The sequence below is a fragment of the Sarcophilus harrisii genome, chromosome 1 (assembly GCF_902635505.1).
Source record: "Sarcophilus harrisii chromosome 1, mSarHar1.11, whole genome shotgun sequence".
Lineage (NCBI taxonomy): Eukaryota > Metazoa > Chordata > Mammalia > Dasyuromorphia > Dasyuridae > Sarcophilus > Sarcophilus harrisii.
In genome coordinates, this window is record NC_045426.1 from 242,309,210 (window position 1) to 242,329,762 (window position 20,553).

The following is a 20,553-nucleotide window of genomic DNA, read 5'->3' on the forward strand; positions in this document are numbered from 1 at the left end:
AGCATAAATTCCTGGGAACATTTTTTGACTACACAGTAATCCCTTTTTGGTTCTCCCCAGTAATCTCTTCTTCTTGGGGCCCTAAGAAGTGAATTACTTATTGCTCTTTCCAATACTATCATCTATTGTACACAACCCAAATCTCTCTCCTCTCAGGCCCAGAGCATGGTCTCACAGCTTCTCCCTTATGTTCATATTTGAGAAGTTCGTTTTTATTTTTTACAATAACTAGTACAAGCCATAGGCAAAAATAACAAGGAAATGAACATAATTCAAAAATCCATAAAATAGGAAGTACCTGTAAATATTTTATGAGGAAGAGGATGAAGAATTTAGGTTTTTTTTTTCTGTGTCTTTTCAGGACATGAGTTTTTATAGTTTAGCCTTTTCACCATTACTAAAATAGCTGGGTCAAATTCCATTAAGCATAACTTCACATAGGAAACTGCTTAACAAAACAGAAATATATTGGGCTCAAGTCTCAGCCAGATCCATGAGGTACACGACTAAATCTTCAACATTCATTCCTGATCATTAGTAAGTCTTACTAATAAAATTTTAATTTATTAGAATAGTCAGTTCTCATTTTATATTCTCCCAAAATAATAGAATAATTAATTGGTAGAGAATGAAGAAAATAATTGAGAGTTACATTCTTCAAGCCCAAATAAGGAAGTTTGATTGCAAACGTGTCAGTCTATTTGATCTATAAATTTAGATTGTCTTACCAAAATGCCAGAAACATTTTACTTCAATACTTATAAGAATCTGTGATCTCATTCCAATAGGCTTGTGTTGGAAAGAGCCATCTGCATTCAGAGAGAGGACTATGGGAATTGAATGTTGATAACAATTTAGTATTTTCATTTTTTTGTTGTTGTTTGCTTGCTTTTTTTCTCTCTCTCTCTCATTTTTTCCTTTTTGATCAAACTTTTCTTGTACAGCAAGATAAATGTGGAAATTTGTTCAGAAGAATTGCACATGTTTAACCTATATTGTACTACTTGCTGTCTAGGGAGGAAGGAGGTGAGGAGGGAAGACATGGGGAGGAAGGGAGAAAAATATCTTGCAAGGATGAATGTTTTACTGAGTCAAAGTCATACTAGGTGTAAACCTAGTAATTGTATTACTGAATCAAAGAATGTACATAGTTTAATGACTTCTTGACTTTACTTTCAAGTTCCTTTCTGGAAAGTATGGATAAATTCACACCTCCACCAAAAGTATATGAATGTCTCTGTACCCTGATGATCCTTCTAGTGGGTATGAAGGAAAACCTATAAGTTGATTCAATTTGCCTTTGTGTTTTCATTAGTGCTTGGAAGCATTCTATTATATAGTTGTTAATAACTTACATGTCTTTTGGAAATGGACCATTTATATACTTGAGCCATTTATCACTGGGAAAATGACTCTTGTTCACATATGTGTCTCACACACTTGGAGTATAATGGCAATGTAACACTTATGTATGGAACACATGTGACCAAGGCAACTCATGATTTTCTTATTTTTTTAATGCAGAACTCTCCTGTCCTAGCTCACCTTGTAAAGTCTCTTGGAAGTATCTTCTTTGTATATGGAAATATTTGTGGATTTTGGGAAGTCAATGCTATTTGTCAAGTTCAGAATAACAAAAAACAAAAATTATTTTTTGAAAAAGTTTTTATTGAGTAGTTGGAGAAATTAATTTCCTTGTACAATTTCCAAGGATTAATTCCTTATAGAAAGTAGAAATAATATAATTCAAGGGGAGAACTTTTGTTTTGAAAATTCATATTGGACAGAATTCAATTCTGTCCGGATTCAAGACAACCTGAGACCTTCCTTGCTTCATAATCCTAAAGACATTTAACCTCTCAATGTCTCAGTAAATTTTCTAAAATGTTAAGTTGCATGACAATTGCTGATTTGCATTGGTAGAAGGAATTTCCCACCTGGAGCTTGACAGACTGATAAAATCACAAATCTGATTAAAAAAAAATTTCCTTCAATTCTTAAGAGTTACTTTGAGTGTTTAACTTTGGGTGAACTTTATTTGTGGAGGGAGAGAAGAATAAATTAATCAGAGGATTAAACAGAATTCAACTTCTCTTCCCAGAAGCTTAAAGGTGCCTAAGTGTTATTTTAGGTCCTGTGCAGACATAAACAACAATAAATTGGCTTACTGGAGTCTTAAGGCATATAATTTTCTTCTTTTTTTCCTGAAGTGGGAACTCCCTTTAAAAAGTCAGAATAACTACTCATTTCAAAGTCTGAATACAAAAAAAGAGAGAGTGTTGCCTTGACCAGAGCAAAATATAATTTCTCAAGAAAGCAGTGAAATGAATAGTTCATTAGCCACAGGTGAAAACATGGTCAGAATTTGACACTGTCTTCTGTTGTTTTACCAGTTTATTAAGGTTCATTCTAAAATTCTGTGATTCATTTGAGAAGAATTTATTGATGCAATGTTATTCTCTCTGTAGCTTAAAAAAGTGCTCGAACATGAAGCAAAGACAGTCTCAAGTTCTCCAGTAAACTAATTAAATTATTGTTGCTTTTGTCTATACTGGATCTAAAATAACACAAACACCAAAGAACATAAATAACAGAAAGGACTGCATATTAATTGTGACTATGAAGTAAAACCTCTTTTTTAAAGTTATATAATAATTTCAACATATTAGTTTTAAAGCTATTCTACTTGTTGGTATCACCCCCTAAACTTTTTTTTACTATTTAACGATTCTTTTCTTCTTTTTCCTTTCTTTTGACATCACTATCACTAATCTCCTTCCCCTTCCAAATTCCCTTTCATCATTAAAAACTGAACAAAAAAACTTTATAAATAACAAATAAATATAATCAAGAATGATAAATTCACATAAAAAGTCCATCAATTGACACCTGAAGTTCATCATTCCTGTGTTAGGAGGTAAGTAGTTTGTTTATTATTAGACATTTGGTCATTTCGTTGATCAGAGTTATTAATGTTTTTCAAAATATTTTTTCTTTAAAATGTGGTAATCATTGTATAAATCATTTCTCTAGTCATGCTCACTTCATTCTTCATCAATTCATACATATCCTGATTCCAATTTTCTCTGAATCTATCCCCTTTTGCAACTCCTTTGGGCACAAAAATTTTTATTGCATTCATATACCATAATTTGTTTAGACATTTTACAGTTAATGAATTCCCATTTTTTCTTCTACTTTCTACAACTAAAGATGCTGCTATAAATATTTTTGTATAAAATGTATTCATTCCTTTTCTCTTTCTTTGCTCTCTTTTGAGCATAAACCTATTTAATACTGGGTCACAAGGTATGAACATTGTAGTGACATTTTTCAATAATATTAACTTGGAGAGAAAAACGCTTGCTCTTAATATATTTGAATCTGTTCTCTATATATCTTGGATATCTTGGATATTAGTTCTTTATCAGAATAATGTCCCAGAAGATTTTACCCAATTTAAGTATTTCTTTTAGCTATGAGTTTAATGGATATAAGCATAAATTATTTAATAAAACAAGCATTTCCATAACAGTAGAATAGAAAAAAAAAGATGATTGTATATTAAACTGCAAATCTATTATGTACAATTGGCTATTGTTTTTAAATATATTATAAAATTATCATGTAAACTTCCTTTGTTTCCCCATTCTTTTTTTCCTTTCCTACCCCCCCCCCAACCTAGAGATGGGTATCATTATACACAAATACTACTAGACATGCACAGACACACATATATATAAAAATATATATGTAATATAAGCATATACACACATATGTGTAAAACCATATTATATGTTCTTCTATTTATCAGTATTTTCTCTGGATATAGATAGTTTCTTCCCTCATATGTTATTTGTAGTTCATTTGGGTATTTATAATAGTCAAAATTGCAGTCATTCAAAGTTTTTTTTTTAATGAATATTGTCATTACTATATGCAACATTCTACATGTTGTATTCTCTATACAATATATATATATATATACATATGTATATATTCTATATACAGTATCTACATACAACTGTTCTCATTTTGTTTATTATTTCATACAAGTCAATCTATGTTTTTCTAAGATTATCAAGGTCAACCAGTTCTATGCTTTTGAGACTTTGCTTCATTTTTCATTCATCATAGACTGATGGCCATTGCCCAGAAATAAGTGAAAATGAAGATCTTCTCTATCTTATTCCTTAAGACATGTTAGTCATGCTGGAGCTCAACCAACTGGAGCATTTGCCAGAATCCCTAAGGTATCTTCTGTTATAAGGTTAAGATTTGGAAGTCAAGTTGTGTACGTCTCTCCTCAAGGGAATTGAACCCATAAGTTACCCAGGCAGGTGTTTTTCAGGAGTCAGGACCTTATACTATATAGTGACTCTGGCTTGTGTTACTCCATCCCCTAATCCCTCCTACAATTCTCTGTATACACAAAAGATTGAGCCAGCACAGAGTAGTGGGAAGGGCCATTTTCTAAGCATATACTAATAGAGTATTGTCCAATAAGTAATTAGCCTTAAGTGCTCTGTTGTCTGATTCCAGTGCACCTATTCAGAGTTTCAGCCCTTTGCACACTTAGAAAGAAAAGCCTCCTGTGCCCTACCCATCTTGCTAAAGGAACAATTTTGCATTAACCAAACCAGAGTACAAAAAGGGTAATTATGTGACCCAGTGTCATCTATTTAGTAGAAATTAAGACCCAGCAAGCAGCAAACAACTGCTTTTAAAAAGCAGTATAGTAACTGACTTCTCTAGGGAATGTCAAATTCTAGATGCCTAATGGTGGCTCATTCTGGTTTACATTTAGTACCTTCCAAAGACTCAACCCAGCCCATTTTTTTTGTAGGCAGAAACCTCCATAAACATGGGTTCTGCAGAGTCGGAAGGGCTGAAGGGGACAAATTGTTGTATGTCTTGCTTTATCTCTTACACTGATGAGATCGATTCTGGGTCCTACTTGAAAGACAGAGACTTGTAAATGATGCAGTAATAGAAGCCATGAGGATATTCAGGCAGGAATTGTGGGTCTTTTTTTGCATGCTGGGAAAGCAAATGTCAACAGTTAATTCCACATTCCAGCATTATCCCAAATTAACTTGATTGTGTTGGACCCCAGATTTTCTCGAGGTTAATAATTTCCTATCCTTTGTCCCTCATATAGGCACCTGATTATGCCAACCATTGTAGTTATGTCTCTAAAGGCAGCATCTTCTTATTTCAGGTTTGAATTTGGGATGAAATGAAGCACACATAAGTCACTAAACACTTTAAAAAAAAATTTAATATCTCTACCAGGTGCCAGCAAGCCTTCTTTTTTTAGGTTTTCTTCTCTTTTTTTTAAATTAAAGGTTTTTATTGCTGGGAAAACTGGAAACTAATATGGCAGAAACTAGGCATTGATCCACACTTAACACCATACACCAAGATAAGGTCAAAATGGGTTCATGACCTAGGCATAAAGAATGAAATTATTAATAAATTAGAGGAACACAGGATAGTTTACCTCTCAGACCTGTGGAAGGGGAAGGTCTTTAGGACCAAAGAAGAACGAGAGATCATTACTGATCACAAAATAGAAAATTTCGATTATACCAAACTGAAAAGTTTTTGTACAAACAAAACTAATGCAGACAAGATTAGAAGGGAAGCAATAAACTGGGAAAATATTTTTACAGTCAAAGGTTCTGATAAAGGCCTCATTTCCAAAATATATAGAGAATTAACTCTAATTTATAAAAAATCAAGCCATTCTCCAATTGAAAAATGGTCAAAGGATAAGAACAGATAATTCTCCGATGAAGAAATTGAAACTATTTCTAGTCATATGAAAAGATGCTCCAAGTCATTATTAATCAGAGAAATGCAAATTAAGACAACTCTAAGATACCACTATACACCTGTCAGATTGGCTAAGATGACAGGAAAAAATAATGATGAGTGTTGAAGGGGATGCGGGAAAACTGGGACATTGATGCATTGTTGGTGGAGTTGTGAACGAATCCAACCATTCTGGAGAGCAATTTGGAACTATGCTCAAAAAGTTATCAAACTGTGCATACCCTTTGATCCAGCAGTGTTACTACTGGGCTTATATCCCAAAGAGATCATAAAGAAGGGAAAGGGACCTGTATGTGCACGAATGTTTGTGGCAGCCCTCTTTGTAGTGGCTAGAAACTGGAAACTGAGTGGATGCCCATCAGTTGGAGAACGGCTGAATAAATTGTGGTATATGAATATTATGGAATATTATTGTTCTGTAAGAAATGACCAACAGGATGATTTCAGAAAGGCCTAGAGAGACTTACACGAACTGATGCTGAGTGAAATGAGCAGGACCAGGAGATCATTATATACTTCAACAACAATACTATATGATGACCAGTTCTGATGGACCTGGCCATCCTCAGCAACGAGATCAACCAAATCATTTCTAATGGAGCAGTAATGAACTGAACTAGCTATACCCAGAAAAAGAACTCTGGGAGATGACTAAAAACCATTACATTGAATTCCCAATCCCTATATTTATGCACACCTGCATTTTTGATTTCCTTCACAAGCTAATTGTACAATATTTCAGAGTCTGATTCTTTTTGTAAAGCAAAATAACAGTTTGGTCATGTATACTTATTGTGTATCTAATTTATATTTTAATATATTTAACATCTACTGGTCATCCTGCCATCTGGGGGAGGGGGTGGGGGGTAATAAGAGATGAAAAATTGGAACAAGAGGTTTGGCAATTGTTAATGCTGTAAAGTTACCTATGCATATAACCTGTAAATAAAAGGCTATTAAATAAAAAAAAAGAAAAAAAATAAATTAAAGGTTTTTATTTTCAAAACTGCAATGGATAATTTTTCAACATTGATCCTTGTACAACCTTGTGTTCCAAATTTTCCCTTCCTTCCCCCTACTTCCTCCCCTAGATGGCAATCTAATATATGTTATACATGTTAAAATATATGTTAAATCCAATATATGTAAACATATTTATATAATTATCTTGCTGCATAAGAAAAATCAGATAAAAAAGGAAAAAAATGAATAAGAAAACAAAATGCAAGCAAACAACAATAAAAAGGTGAGAATGCTATGTTGTGGCCCACACTCAGTTCCCACAGTCCTCTCTCTGGGTCTAGATGGTATTTTCATAACAAGATCATTGGAACTAGCCTCAATCATCTCATTGTTGGAAAGAGAATTGATCGTCATATAATATTGTTGTTGCTGAGTCACTAAATATTTCACAAAGAAGATTTATTTTGCACTAACCCAACAAGAATATACAATAAGAATCCTACTACAAAGAGCTGGGACTCATTGTGCCCCCAAATTAGGAAATTGAGTCAGGGAAACTGGAGCCAATCCAGTAGGAGTAATCTAAGGCTGAGGGTTGGCAAAGTATAATTAGGGATAAGATGTAAGCACTCAATTAGAGCTAAAGTTCCAAGGGAATAAAGAGGGTTTAAGAGGACAGTGTAGCATTGAAATGGCTTTCTAATGAGTGAATATGAATGGAAGAGAAGACAGTGGCTGATGCAGGGGAGATGGCCTTGGAAAGAATTGACATGTGAAGGAATTGGAGACCATGGTGAAGATGAAGAAGAAGGAAAGGTGAAAAAGCAAAAGATTATGTTCAGATAAGAGGATTTGGGAATTTTTGAATATGGAACTGGTTGGTGATAGAAAGATCAAGGATATAACGATATTTGTGTGACTGAGGTAGGAAGAATGAGTAGGTCATGAGAAGTGAACAGACTGAGAAACTGAATAATTAGGACATTTGAAGGCAAGTTAATATGTATGTTGAAGTTACTTAGTATAGGAACAAGAGTTAAGGAGAGAAAAAATTGTTAATTCATGTGCCAAACTCATTGAGGAAGGAAGAAGAGTGACCTGGAGACAATAGGTACCAGGATTTTGATTGAATGGTAAATATAAATAGCAAAGGAGCAATTATTGAGTGATGGAATTTGGGGGATGGGGAATATCATGGAAGTGGTAATGGGGAACAAGGAGTAATCCAAATCCCCTATCTCAACCAGTGAGCCAGAGGAATGAACAAAAGTCTAACTAGTCCTGTAAAAGGGTGCCAGGCAGGCTGTGTCATTAGGGAAGAACCAAGTTTCATTGAAAGCAAGTAGATGGAAGAAGTGGGAGGAGGAAAAAAGAGTTAGGATAAAAGGAAGTTTGTTGCCTATGAAACAAGCATTGCATAGGGCACAGTGAAAGTATTGAGTAGTTTTTGATACTATGCTAAGAAATTAGGTGGTGGGGTGGGGTAAGAGATTTGGATGATGACCTACAAGAATTCAGAATGACTTTGTTATGAAAGGTATGACCAATATTGTAGTTAAGAAAGACTTTTTAATATTCTGGTTTTTCTGCATTTACTTCTGTTTTGATGTTCTAGTAAATGGCTAATTTTTGTCACATTATGCACACCTAAAATATGTATATTTCTTTCAATTCTCACTCAGTAGCCCCCCAAAAAACTATCATATCTAACTTTTCTAATAATCTATTCAGATGTTTATTATTTTTTTCTTCTTTTTTGTTAGATTTTGGTCTTACTCTGAAAGGTGTGTTTTCAAGTCCTTAGCTCTCACAATTTATCTTTCTATTTCTCTCTGTAATATGAGTAATTATTTCTTTAGTTATTTAAATGCTATTTCACTTGAGGCATATATTTTAAACTGATATTATTTTTTATCTCTAGTCCTTTTAAGCATAGGTAAATCTCTCTGTTTATCCCTTTTGATCATGTCTCTTTTTATTGGTGCCTAATTCAGATTAAGCAGGTAATGATTGTCACCTCTGCTTTTTCAACTTTACTCAAAACATATTTTAACAAAGCAAAATGTATTTAATTTTACTTTTTGTCAAGTGTGTTCTTAAGTTCAATATATTATTGGATTCTGTTTTTTAATGCACTTTGCTAGTCTGTTCCTTTTTGAAAATTATTTCATCTCATGGTTATGATTGTTATGATGTTATTGATTCATTCACATATCTACAACCCCAGATGATAGAGGATCTGAGGCTAGTGGAACTCTCAAGTTTGGGAAATTTGGCCACTCTGGACACTCCTGTCTGTGCATACTAAGTGCTTAATAGATGCTTATTGACTTGATTTAGCTTGGTGGAATACTACAATCTTCAGGTGCCATTACAATGGCATGTCTCAGGCTTTGGGAAAAATCAGTACCTACAGATGGTATTTTTTAAAGCTACATATTTGCTAGTTTTTCTGTATCATGTGCACTCTATCTGTCTCTCTCTGTCTCTTTCTCTCTGCCTTTATCTCTCTCTGTCTCCTATCTCTTCTCTCTGTGTGTCTCTCTCTTTCCTTCTTTCTCTGTCTCTGTCTCTATGTCTGTATCCCTCTCTGTCTATTTGACTATCTTGTCTCTGTCTTTCTTTGTCTCTCATTTTTCTCTTTATTTAAAAATTAAATCTCACCTCACTCACTAAGACTGCAATATCAGAATTTTGACCTGCTATGCTTCTGGATCTGGTTCTGTTTAGCCCTCCTAAAGACAGTTTTGGGGGGCATTCCTTGGCTGGTGAAAGCACTAGCTTCTTTTTAAACTTCTTGATCATTTTTTGGTCTTCTGCTCTTTTTAGATTTTTGCTGGAATAATTCTAAGAGAGAGAGGCTCCTCAGCAACTATTCATGTGGTCATCTTAACAAGAAGTTTCTCTGTAAAAAAAAAACAAACAAACAAACTTGAATTATATCTATTGTCTATCCATCATCTAGAAAAATCATTATCAACAACTAGTACTTATATTTTAAGATTCTTACACATAGTAAAATGTAAATTATACTATCTCTATTGAGTCTAAATTTTGGCATATTATAGGCATGACAAAACAAATTGGCAGGGTAAATTAAGTTACTATTGTTGGAGGAAAAAAGCATCTCAGCATCCATCACAGGATAATAAGTGACTTCATTCACTTGTACTAAGTGCCCTCTACTGGTCGTTTTTGGTAACTTTTAGTTATTGTTTACTCATTTTCTCTACCATTTTTTTTTGGCAGAAACACAGAAGATTATACATACTACATAACACTCAAGTAGCATATGTGGCATGTTAATTGGTAAATACTATATAACTAACAGATATATTTTATTGGTATTGTTAACACCACAATTACTAACTAAGACATTGGGAATACAACCATTTGGCTATGAGTAATTTCTTAATAGAACCAAAATTTCAGTCAAAACAGGCTTCTGATCATGATGCAATAAAAATCAGATGCAATACAATGCCAGAAGAAAATAGACCAAAAATTGGAAATTAAATAATCTAATCCTAAAGAATGAATAGGTGAAACAGCAAATCATAGACACAATCAACAACTTCACCCAAGAGAATGACAATAATAAGACAACATACCAAAATTTGTGGAATGCAGCCAAAGTGGTTATTAGGGGAAATTTTATTATCTCTAGATGCTTACTTGTATAAAATAGAGAAAGAGAAGATCAATGAATTGGGCTTACAACTAAAAAAGCTAGAAAAAGAACAAATTAAAAATCCTTAATTAAATACCAAATTTGAAATTCTGAAAATAAAAGGAGAGATTTAAAAATTGAAAATAAGAAAAATTATTGAATTAATAAATAAAACTAAGAGTTAGTTTTATGAAAAAACCAACAAAATAGATAAACCTTTAGTTAATTTGATTAGAAAAAGGAAAGAAGAAAATCAGATTGTTAGTCTCAAAAATGAAAAGAGAATTTTCCACCAATGAAGAGGAAATTAGAGCAATAATTAGAGTTATTTTGCCCAACTATGTGGCAATAAACTTGATAATCTAAGTGAAGTGGAGGAATATCTACAAAATATAGGTTGCTCAGGTTAACAGAAGAGGAAATAAATTGTTTAAATAGTCCTATTTTAGAAAAAGAAATAGAACAAGTTATTAATCAATTCCCTAAGAAAAATCTCCAGGGCCATATGAATTTACATATGAATTCTACCAAACATTTAAAGGACAATTAATTCCAATACTATATAAACTATCTGAAAAAATAGGGAAAGAAGAAGTCCTACCAAATTTATTTTATGACACAGATATGGTGCTGATAACTAAATGAGGTAAGGTGAAAACAGAGAAAGAAAATTATAGATCTGTTTTCTAATGAATATTGAGGCAAAAATCATAAATAAAATATTAGCAATGAGAATACAGAAAGTCATCCCTGGGATAATACACTATGACTAAGTAGGATTTATATCAGGAATGCAGGGCTGGTTCAATATCAAGAAAACTATTAGCATAATTAACTATATCAATAATCAAACTGACAAAAATCACATGATTATCTCAATAGATGCAGAAAAAGCATTTAATAAAATCCAACACCCATTCCTATTAAAAACACTAGAGATTATAGGAATAAATGGATTTTTCCTAACATTATCAGTAGCATCTATTTAAAACCATCAGCAAGCATCATATGTAATGGGGACAAACTGGAACCATTCCCAAGAAGATCAGGAGTGAAACAAGGTTGCTTACTATCATTATTACTATTCAATATTTTATTTGAAATGTTAGCTTTGGTAATAAGAGAAGAAAAAGAGATTAAAGAAAATAAAGTAGGTAATGAGGAAACCAAATTATCACTCTTTGCAGATGATATGATGGTATACTTAGAGAACTTAGAGAATCAACTAAAAAACGACTAGAAACAATTCACAATTTTAGCAAAGTTACAAGATACAAAATAAATCCACATAAATCATCAGCATTTTTGTATATTACCAACAAAGTCCAACAGCAAGAAATACAAAAAGAAATTCCATTCAAAATAACTATTGATAGTGTAAAATATTTAGCAATCTATCTGCCAAGGGAAAGGCAGGAATTATATAAACACAATCACAAAATACTTTCCAGACAAATAAAGTCATATCTAATCAGTTAGAAAAATATCAAATGCTCATAGGCAGGCCTAGCAAATATAATTAAAAATGACAATACTACATAAATTAATCTACTTATTTAGTGACATACCAATGACACTCCAAGAAATTATTTCATAGATCCAGAAAAAAATAACAAACTTCATCTGAAAGAACAAAAGGTCAAGAATTTCAAGGGGAAAAAAGCCAATGAAGGTAGCCTAGCTCTCCCAGACCTAAAACTATATTATAAAGCAACAGTCATCAAAACATTTGGTACTGGCTAAGAAATAGAATAGTTGATCAATAGAATAGGTTAGGATCACAGGATGAAATAGTCAATAACTATAGCAATCTAGTATTTGACAAACCCAAAGACCCCAGCTTTTGGGATAAGAACACACTATTTGAACAAAAATTACTGGAAAAATTGGAAACCATATGGAAGAAATTAGGCACTGACCCACACCTAACACCACATAGCAAGATAAGGTCAAACTGGATTTATGATTTAGACATAAAGAGTGATAGTATAAGCAAATTAGAAGAACATAGGATTGTCCACCTCTCAGATCTGTGGAGAAGGAAGGAATTTGTGTCCAAAGAAGAACTAGAACTCATAATTGAACACAAAATAGATTATTTTGATTATATTAAATCAAAAAGGTTTTGTGCAAACAAAATTAATTCAGACAATATTAGAAGGGAAGCAATAAAACATTTTAAAGGTTCTGATAAAGGCTTCATTTCTAAAACATAGAGAATTGACTCAAATTTATAAGAATTCAAGCTATTATCTAATTGATAAATGGTCAAAGGATATGAACAGATAATTTTCAGAAGAAGAAATTAAAATCATTTCTAATCATATGAAAAGGTGTTCTAAATCACCATTGATCAGAGAAATGCAAATTAAGAGAACTCTGAGATATCACTATACACCTGTCAGATTGGCTAAGATGACAGGAAAAGATAATGATGAATGTCAGAGGGGATGTGGGGGTAACTGGGACACTGATACATTGTTGGTGGAACTATGAATGGATCCAACCATTCTGGAGAACAATTTGGAACTATGTCCAAACAGTTATCAAACTATGCATACCCTTTGATCCAGTAATGTTTCTATTGGACTTATATCCCAAAAAGATTTTAAAGGAAGGAAAGGGACCTACATGTGCAAAAATGTTTGTGGCAGCCCTTTTCATAGTGGCAGGAAACTGGAAACTGAGTGTATGCCCATCAGTTGGAGAATGGCTGAATAAGTTACGGTATATGAATGTTATGGAATATTATTGTTCTATAAGAAATGATGAGGAGGAGGATTTTAGAGAGGCCTGGAAAGACTTAATGAACTGATGCTAAGTGAAATTAGTAGAATCAGGAGATCATTGTATATGGTAACTTGAATATTATAGAACAATCAATTCTGATGAACATGACTCTTTCCAACAATGATATGATTGATGACATTTCCAATGATCTTGTAATGAAGAGAGCCATCTACACCCAGAGAGAGAACTGGGGGAACTGAATGTGGATTACAACATAGAATTCTTGCTCTTTTTGTTGTTGTTTGCTTGCATTTTGTTTTCTTACTCATTTTCTTTCCGTTTTGATCTCATTTTTTGTGCAGCAAGAGAATTGTATAAATATATTTACACATATTGAATTTAACATATATTTTAACATGCATAAAATATATTGCATTGCTTGCCATCTAGAGAAAAGGATGGGGGGAAAGAGGGGAAAATCTGAAACACAAGGCTATTCAAGGCAACATTGAAAAATTATCCATGCATATATTTTGAAAACAAAAAGCTTTAAAAAACAGTCCTTTCAAAACATAAAAGATGCAATATCCTACAAAGAAAGAGGCATAGGATAGGGAACTCAATTTTTCATCAATGGTAATAGCAATAGCATTTCTTTTGCTTTTCGTGATAGAAATAAAGGAACGCTTTGTTAATCTCACCTGAGAATAACTGACATCTGCAGAGATGTCACTGATGAAGACCAAAAGCAGAGAAGTAAGTCACAGAAACCGACTGCTTTGATAAAACTTAGAGATCATTTGGTCCAAACCCTTCATTTTATAGATGAAGAAACTGATACTTACAGAGTTTTAGTGGTTTACACAAAAGTCACACAACCAGAAAGAATTCTGGTTTCCCTACCTGTTCAGGGCTCTTTCTTATATACCATTTAATAAAATTTTATTTAAATGTTTTGATTTTATATTGCCTAAATTTCCCCCTACTTATCCCCCTCTCCAAGTACAATCAATATTATAATGAAATTCAAAAAAGAAAAAAATCAGCAAAATTGATCTATATATTGAAAAATTATGACAATATGTGCAATGTTTCACAGCTGTAGACTCCTAACTCTCTAAAGGCATTTGTCTTACTCTAAGAAAGTAGAAGGGGAAAAGAATAAGAAATACGGGGCTGGGAAAAGGAAGGGCACATTGAGGGAAGTGTTGATCAGAAACAAAACACTAGTGAGGAGGGAAAGAGTGAAAGGAAAAAGAAAAGCATAATTGGGGAAAATAGGATAGTCGGAAATACAGTTAGTAATCTTAACTGTGAATGTGAATGAGATGAACTCTTCCATAAAACAGAATCAGGTAACAGAGTGGATTAAAAGCCAGAATCCTATAATGTGTTGTTTATAAAAAACACATTTGAAGCAGAGAGATACATAGAGAGTTAAAAAAAAAAGAAAGAAAGAAAGAAAGAAAGAAAAAGGCTGCAGCAGAATCTATTATGCTTCAGCTGAAGTTAAAAAAAAAAAAAAAAAAAAGCAGGGGTAGCAACCCTGATCTGAGATCAAGCAAAAGCAAAAATAGATCTAATTAAAAGAGATAAGGAAGGAAACTACATCTTATAAAACTGTACCATAGATAATGAAGTAATATCAATACTAAACATATGCATTGAGTAGTGCAGCATCCAAATTCTTAGAAAAGAAATTAAATGAGTTGCAAGAAAAAATAGATGCCAAAACTATAATGGGGGTGGGGAGGAGCTCAACCTCCCTCTATCAGAACGCAATAAATCTAACCATAAAATAAACAAGAAAGAACTTAAGGAGCTGAATAGAATTTTAGAAAAGTTAGGTATGATAGACCTTTGGAGAAAACTGAATGTGGATAGAAATGAATATACTTTCTTCTCAATGTTATATGGCACCTACACAAAAATTGACTCAGTATTAGGACATAAAAACCTCACAATCAAATAAAGTAGTTTTTCTCTCTTAATTCCATTATTTCAATTAGCATATATGTTGTTTTCATGGCACTGCTTACTTTGCATTAGATTATACAAATGTTTCTATATTTTATATTATGCAAATGTTTTCCATTACAGTCATGTACCACAATTTGTTTAGCCATTACCCAATCTTTAAGTATCTACTTGTTTCGAATTCTTTGCTTCCATTAAAAGAAATGCTGCTATAAACATCTTAGTCAAAACAGAGACTTTCTTCTTATCAATGACCTCCTTGCAAGCCTCTGGGTATCTGAGAACTGACTAATTTGCATAATTCCAAATTGTTATCCAGAATCATTTGACTTGTTCACAACCCACCAACAATACTTTAATGTGTTTATTTTCCCATAATTCCTCTAAAATTAACTGTTTCCTTCTTTTGACATCTTTGCTCAATTTTCAGGGTAGGCAATGAAACCTCAGGGTTGTTTTTGGTTTGCATTTCTCTTATCACTGATTCTTTCATATGGTTGCTATTAGTTTGCGATTCTTCTTTTGAGAATTATATGTTTATATCCTTCATCCACTTATCTATTGGAAAGTTACAGCTTGATATCCAATGTTTTATACATTTTGTAGTTATTACAATGGATTTTCCTTTCTTTTCTCTTGAATTTTGTTTTTATTACAGAGAAATGTTGTTGATACTTGTAAGTTTATTTTATAGCCTATAACTTTGCTGAAACTCAGTATCTGTTCTAATTCCCTAGGATTTTATAAGTCATATTGTCATAAAAAAAGCAAAGTTCTATCTCATCTTTGCCTTTTTTATGGTTTTAGCAACTATCTTTTGTCTTATTGCTATTGCTAACATTTCTAGAATTATGACAAATAATAATGGATAGAATGGTCTTACTTTACTCCTGTTTTGTTTTTTTTTTTTTGGTTTTTTTGAAAAGCTAGTGTGTCGTCATTGTGTATGATTTGTTGTATTCACCTCTCAAACATTAGCATCCTTTTAGTTCATATTTGATGTGGAGACAAATAAGGCACTGGCAAATCACTGAATAGTAAACAAAAGAAGAGGTTCACTTTTCCTTAATACAGCAACCCTTGTGCAACAAAAATACAATGGTACTTAGATTATATGGTCACCTACCCCACCCTATTCTGACCCTGGACTCCATCTGGCAAAGCATTTAGTTACTCAGTTATCAGGTATTGTGACTCATATGTTCTTGGGTCAAGTCTGAGAGTTGCTTATTGCTCTGAGATCTTTAATTTCCCAGACCAGGAAGTTGAATCAGGGAAAGTGGAGCCAATTAGGTTCTGGGAGGAGAGAGGGAGAAGCTATGTCAGGGTCAGGAAAGATGCCTCAAGAAATCACTGGACCTATCACATGATTCTTACTTTTGGATTAAGATATTTATTTCTTGTGATATTTTTAGAGGGTTCTTTTTTGGGGGTGAGGGGGGTTGTTTTGTTTTGTTTTTTGTTTTTTGGCAAGGCAGTTGGGGTTGAGTGATTTGCCCAAGGTCACACAATTAGTGTTACATGTCTGAGGTCAAATTTTAATCCTCCTAATTCCAGGGTTGGTGCTCTATACACTGTGCCATCTAGCTGCTCCCTAAAGTTATATTTATTAATGTATTTGTCTATATTTTTCCTTTGTTTTATCTTTCACTGGCTTAGTTATTAGGACAATATTTGTCTCATAGAAACAGTCTGGAAGAGTACTTTCTTTTTAAATTTTTGACAATAATCTATGCTGTACTAGTACCATTTGCTATTTAAAAGTTTATTGTGTAAGTCCAGCAGAAATAGGAGATACTTCCCCACTCTTCATCTCACTTTGGTAGCACCTTAACAATTAGTTCTACTTCCTTTTCTGAGATTAGGTAATCGGCAATTTTAACTTGGGTAAAATGCTGTTATAAATATCTTGATGAACATGGGGATTTCTTTTTATCAATGACCTCCTTGCAGTCTCTGGGTCTCTGAGGATTGACATTTTAGATACTTCATTTGCATAATTCAGAATTGGTATCCAGAATCATTTTGCTTATTCAAGAACCACCAACAATGCCTTAGTGTATTTATTTTCTCATAACCCCTCTAACATTGAATCTTTCCTTCTTTTGTCATATTTGCCAATTTGCAATGTGTGAGATGAAACCTCAGTATTTTAGCAGCATTTTACTTGGTTGTTTTGCTTCTGAAGGTATTAATCTATTTCTTTTCTGTTCTCAAGTCCATAAGTATCTATCTGCTTCATAGATTTTGGCCATTCTTTTAATTTCTGATTTGTTGTGATTTCACCTTGCTCATTTTCTGTTTCATTGATTTGATTTTCTGCCCTCTTCATTTGAATTAGGTTGGCTAATGGGCTATCAGTTTGATTAGTTTTTTTTTTGAGAACTACTTTTAATTTTTTCATGATTTCTATGGTCTTTTTGATTTCTAGTTTATGTATCTTTTACTTTATTAATAGCTCTGTTTCTTTTGAGTTTCTTGTTGGCTTTCAAAATTTTTTAAGGCATACACAGTTCCTTAGTCTTTTTAAAAATTTTATTAATTGTGTTGATAGGGATAGAAATAATTCAGTAAATACTGCTTTAGTTAAATCCCCAAAATGTTGTTTTATCAACATCATTTTCACATGATTATTGTTTCTGTGATTTATTCTTTGACATACTCATTATTTAGAATTTTATTGTCATTATTTGGTTTTATTGTTTTTGTTTGTGCTGCCTAAACTGATTACTTTTACTTTTTTTGGCATTATGGTTTATTAAAGATAAAATTACTGTTTCTGCCCTTATACATATATTTTTGATATCTTTGTGCCAGGTAATGGTATATGGAGAGTATATAGTTAGCAAGCAAAGGGGTTTTAACAATTAGCAAGGGAAAAGGCAAGAGGAACTCACAATTAACCAGAAAGAAGGGAATACATCGTAAGGTTAGAATATGCCATTAATTGGCAAGCTAAATCCATAGAGAAGTTTAGCAGACTAACCTCAAAAGTTATTAGCAAAAGAAGGGGAATACACCACTTATTGGCAGGCTAACCTTAAAAGGGATTTAGCACTCTAAATGAGCTAGCTATAGCAAGGAGAAAGACACCAGGAGGCATGGGGAGAAGGAAGAAGAGAAAGACACCATGAGACAGTGCATGGCCAGCTAAAAAGGGATTCTAGCAAAGATGGCTTAGGCCATAGGTAGATTTATAGGGGAAATTTAACCTTGGGGATTTGACATCATAACTTGACTTTTTGATTAGATACAGTAATGCGATTTCCAAAGACCTCCACCAGGGTAAGACTGTAAGGCTGAGCTGATCCCCATTAGTACCCTTACCTGCTCTCCTCAGGGAGTATTATAATTTTATTAGTACTTCAGGCTTTCTCACCAACCACACCTAGTAACCCAGGATCTCATCTTTGGATGCTATAGCATCTTCATATATTCTTTATAGTTAATTTGGGTTTTCATAGTAGTTACATAACTTGTTTGTTCGAAGTCACTCAAATCAATATTGCTCTTACATATTCAATGTTCTTTGGTTCTGCTCATCTCACTCTTTATTATTTCATGCAAGTCTTTCCATGTTTTTCTAAAATCATTGAATGTAGAGGGCCAGAACTTTGTAGAAGTCTACCTGAAACAAGTTTACTTACAACAAGGTGATAATTCAGTGGAATTGATGAGATGATGGTTCTTTAGTATCCATATACTTAGTACTTAGCCCAGTGATATAATGGTTCTCTAGTTCACATTTACATGGTGTGCCATAATGATGTAATCATACCAAGGTATTTAAGGGCTGAGAAGGACTAAAAATGAGACATTCCATTTTTGACCAGCCTCATAATGGCTCTCCTGCCTCCTGCACTCCTCCATTAAGATCAAGGCTGGTCTCAAGGTCCTCCAGAAAGCTAGCCAGGACATTACAATTGAGCTCATCATTTCTTATAGCACAATAGCATTCCATCACAATTATATGCTACAACTTATTTAGTTATTTCCCAATTGATGGATATTCCTGCAATTTCCAGTTCTTTCCCAAAGTGAGCTGCCCTAGTTTCTTTCTACACTATTTTTCTATTTCTGTCTAGATTACTTTTAGTCTCTGATCCATAGTTCTCATTTATTTATTCCTTTGTTAGTTTCTTTATTCCTGGTGGAATTAAGTTCCTAACTACCTATTTTGAGTTCCCTCCTTTAAACAATTCCTATTATTGCCTTGCAGGTCTGGCCACATTCTCCCTTAAAACTGCTTATTCCTTACTCTTATAAGTATTAATTCTTGAAGGAGCTAGAGAACAGAAAAGGGTTGTCCCATTGTAGAAGTTTTCCTGTGTCCCTGATCATTAATTCTTCCTTTCCTTGTTTTCATTTTTCTTCCCAGTTTGCCATTAAATCTTTCTGAGTCACCTTTTGGGACATCAGATTTCACTAGGAACTCTGATCCCCCTTATCTTAAGGCAGGATGTTGTCAATAGAAGCACAAGATTCCCTCAGAAGTAGTAGTTTTCTGAGCAAAGAATTCTTATAGATTATACCAACTGTAAAGTCCCCATCTCCCATTACAGAATACCTCTCCTCCCACAGGAATATTTTTTGCTGGGACCTGTTACTCAATGGAAATTTGTCTTTTTCTTTCCTTCTGTTTCAGTGCCTCACTTTTATGCCTCACCCATTTCCCCAAAGTTTTTTTTTTTTTTCTTCCTGAAAAGTTATAGGAGATATTTCCAATTCATTATTTATCATTGACTTTCTTGGGTATTTCACATATTCCCATTTTCTCCTGTCTTCCCCCTGATCTTTTGTGATTTCCCTCATTGTACAATTTAGTTTCACAAACAAACATTAATTCATTTATTGATAGGATATTGTGAGGTTTAATTCACAATTTTTCCAGATGATCATCATTTTTATTTAAATTCTGCTTTCTTCACCTTTTTTGTTTTTGAGTACTTTTAGAGAGAAGTCTCTTAATTATCTCATTGTTATTTTATTATTGTTGTTTTTTTTTATTTTCAACCTAATATCTCTTTTGATTTTTCTCCATTGTAATTTATTCCATTATTTATGCTTTCCTTTATAGTATTGTTTGGTCATTGTTGTTGTTTAGTCCTGTTTGGCTCTTCATGACCACATTTGGGGTTTTCTTAGCAAAAATATTGAAAATGTTTGCCATTTCCTTCTCCAGTTCATTTTACAAAAGAGGACACTGAGATAAAACAGGTTTAAGTAACTTACCCATGTTCAGAAAGTTAATAAGTGTTTGAGGTCATATTCTAATTTAGGAAGATTTAAGAAAGAGTCCTTCTGACTCTAGTCCTTCACTCTAACCATTAAGCAACCTAACTGCCCATTTTATTTGACTTTCTTTTATTTCTTTG

At 33.2% G+C, this 20,553-nt stretch overlaps 1 long non-coding RNA gene across 1 annotated transcript in view; it reads right to left on the reverse strand.

Moving 5' to 3' along the window:
* Positions 1-8,374: 8,374 nt before the first annotated feature.
* The window catches only part of LOC116419368, a 46,968-nt gene continuing 34,789 nt past the window's right edge, over positions 8,375-20,553 (reverse strand). The window contains exon 5 of the long non-coding RNA XR_004229662.1: positions 8,375-9,706. This is a non-coding gene — a long non-coding RNA (uncharacterized LOC116419368). The remainder of the gene's footprint in view (positions 9,707-20,553) is intronic.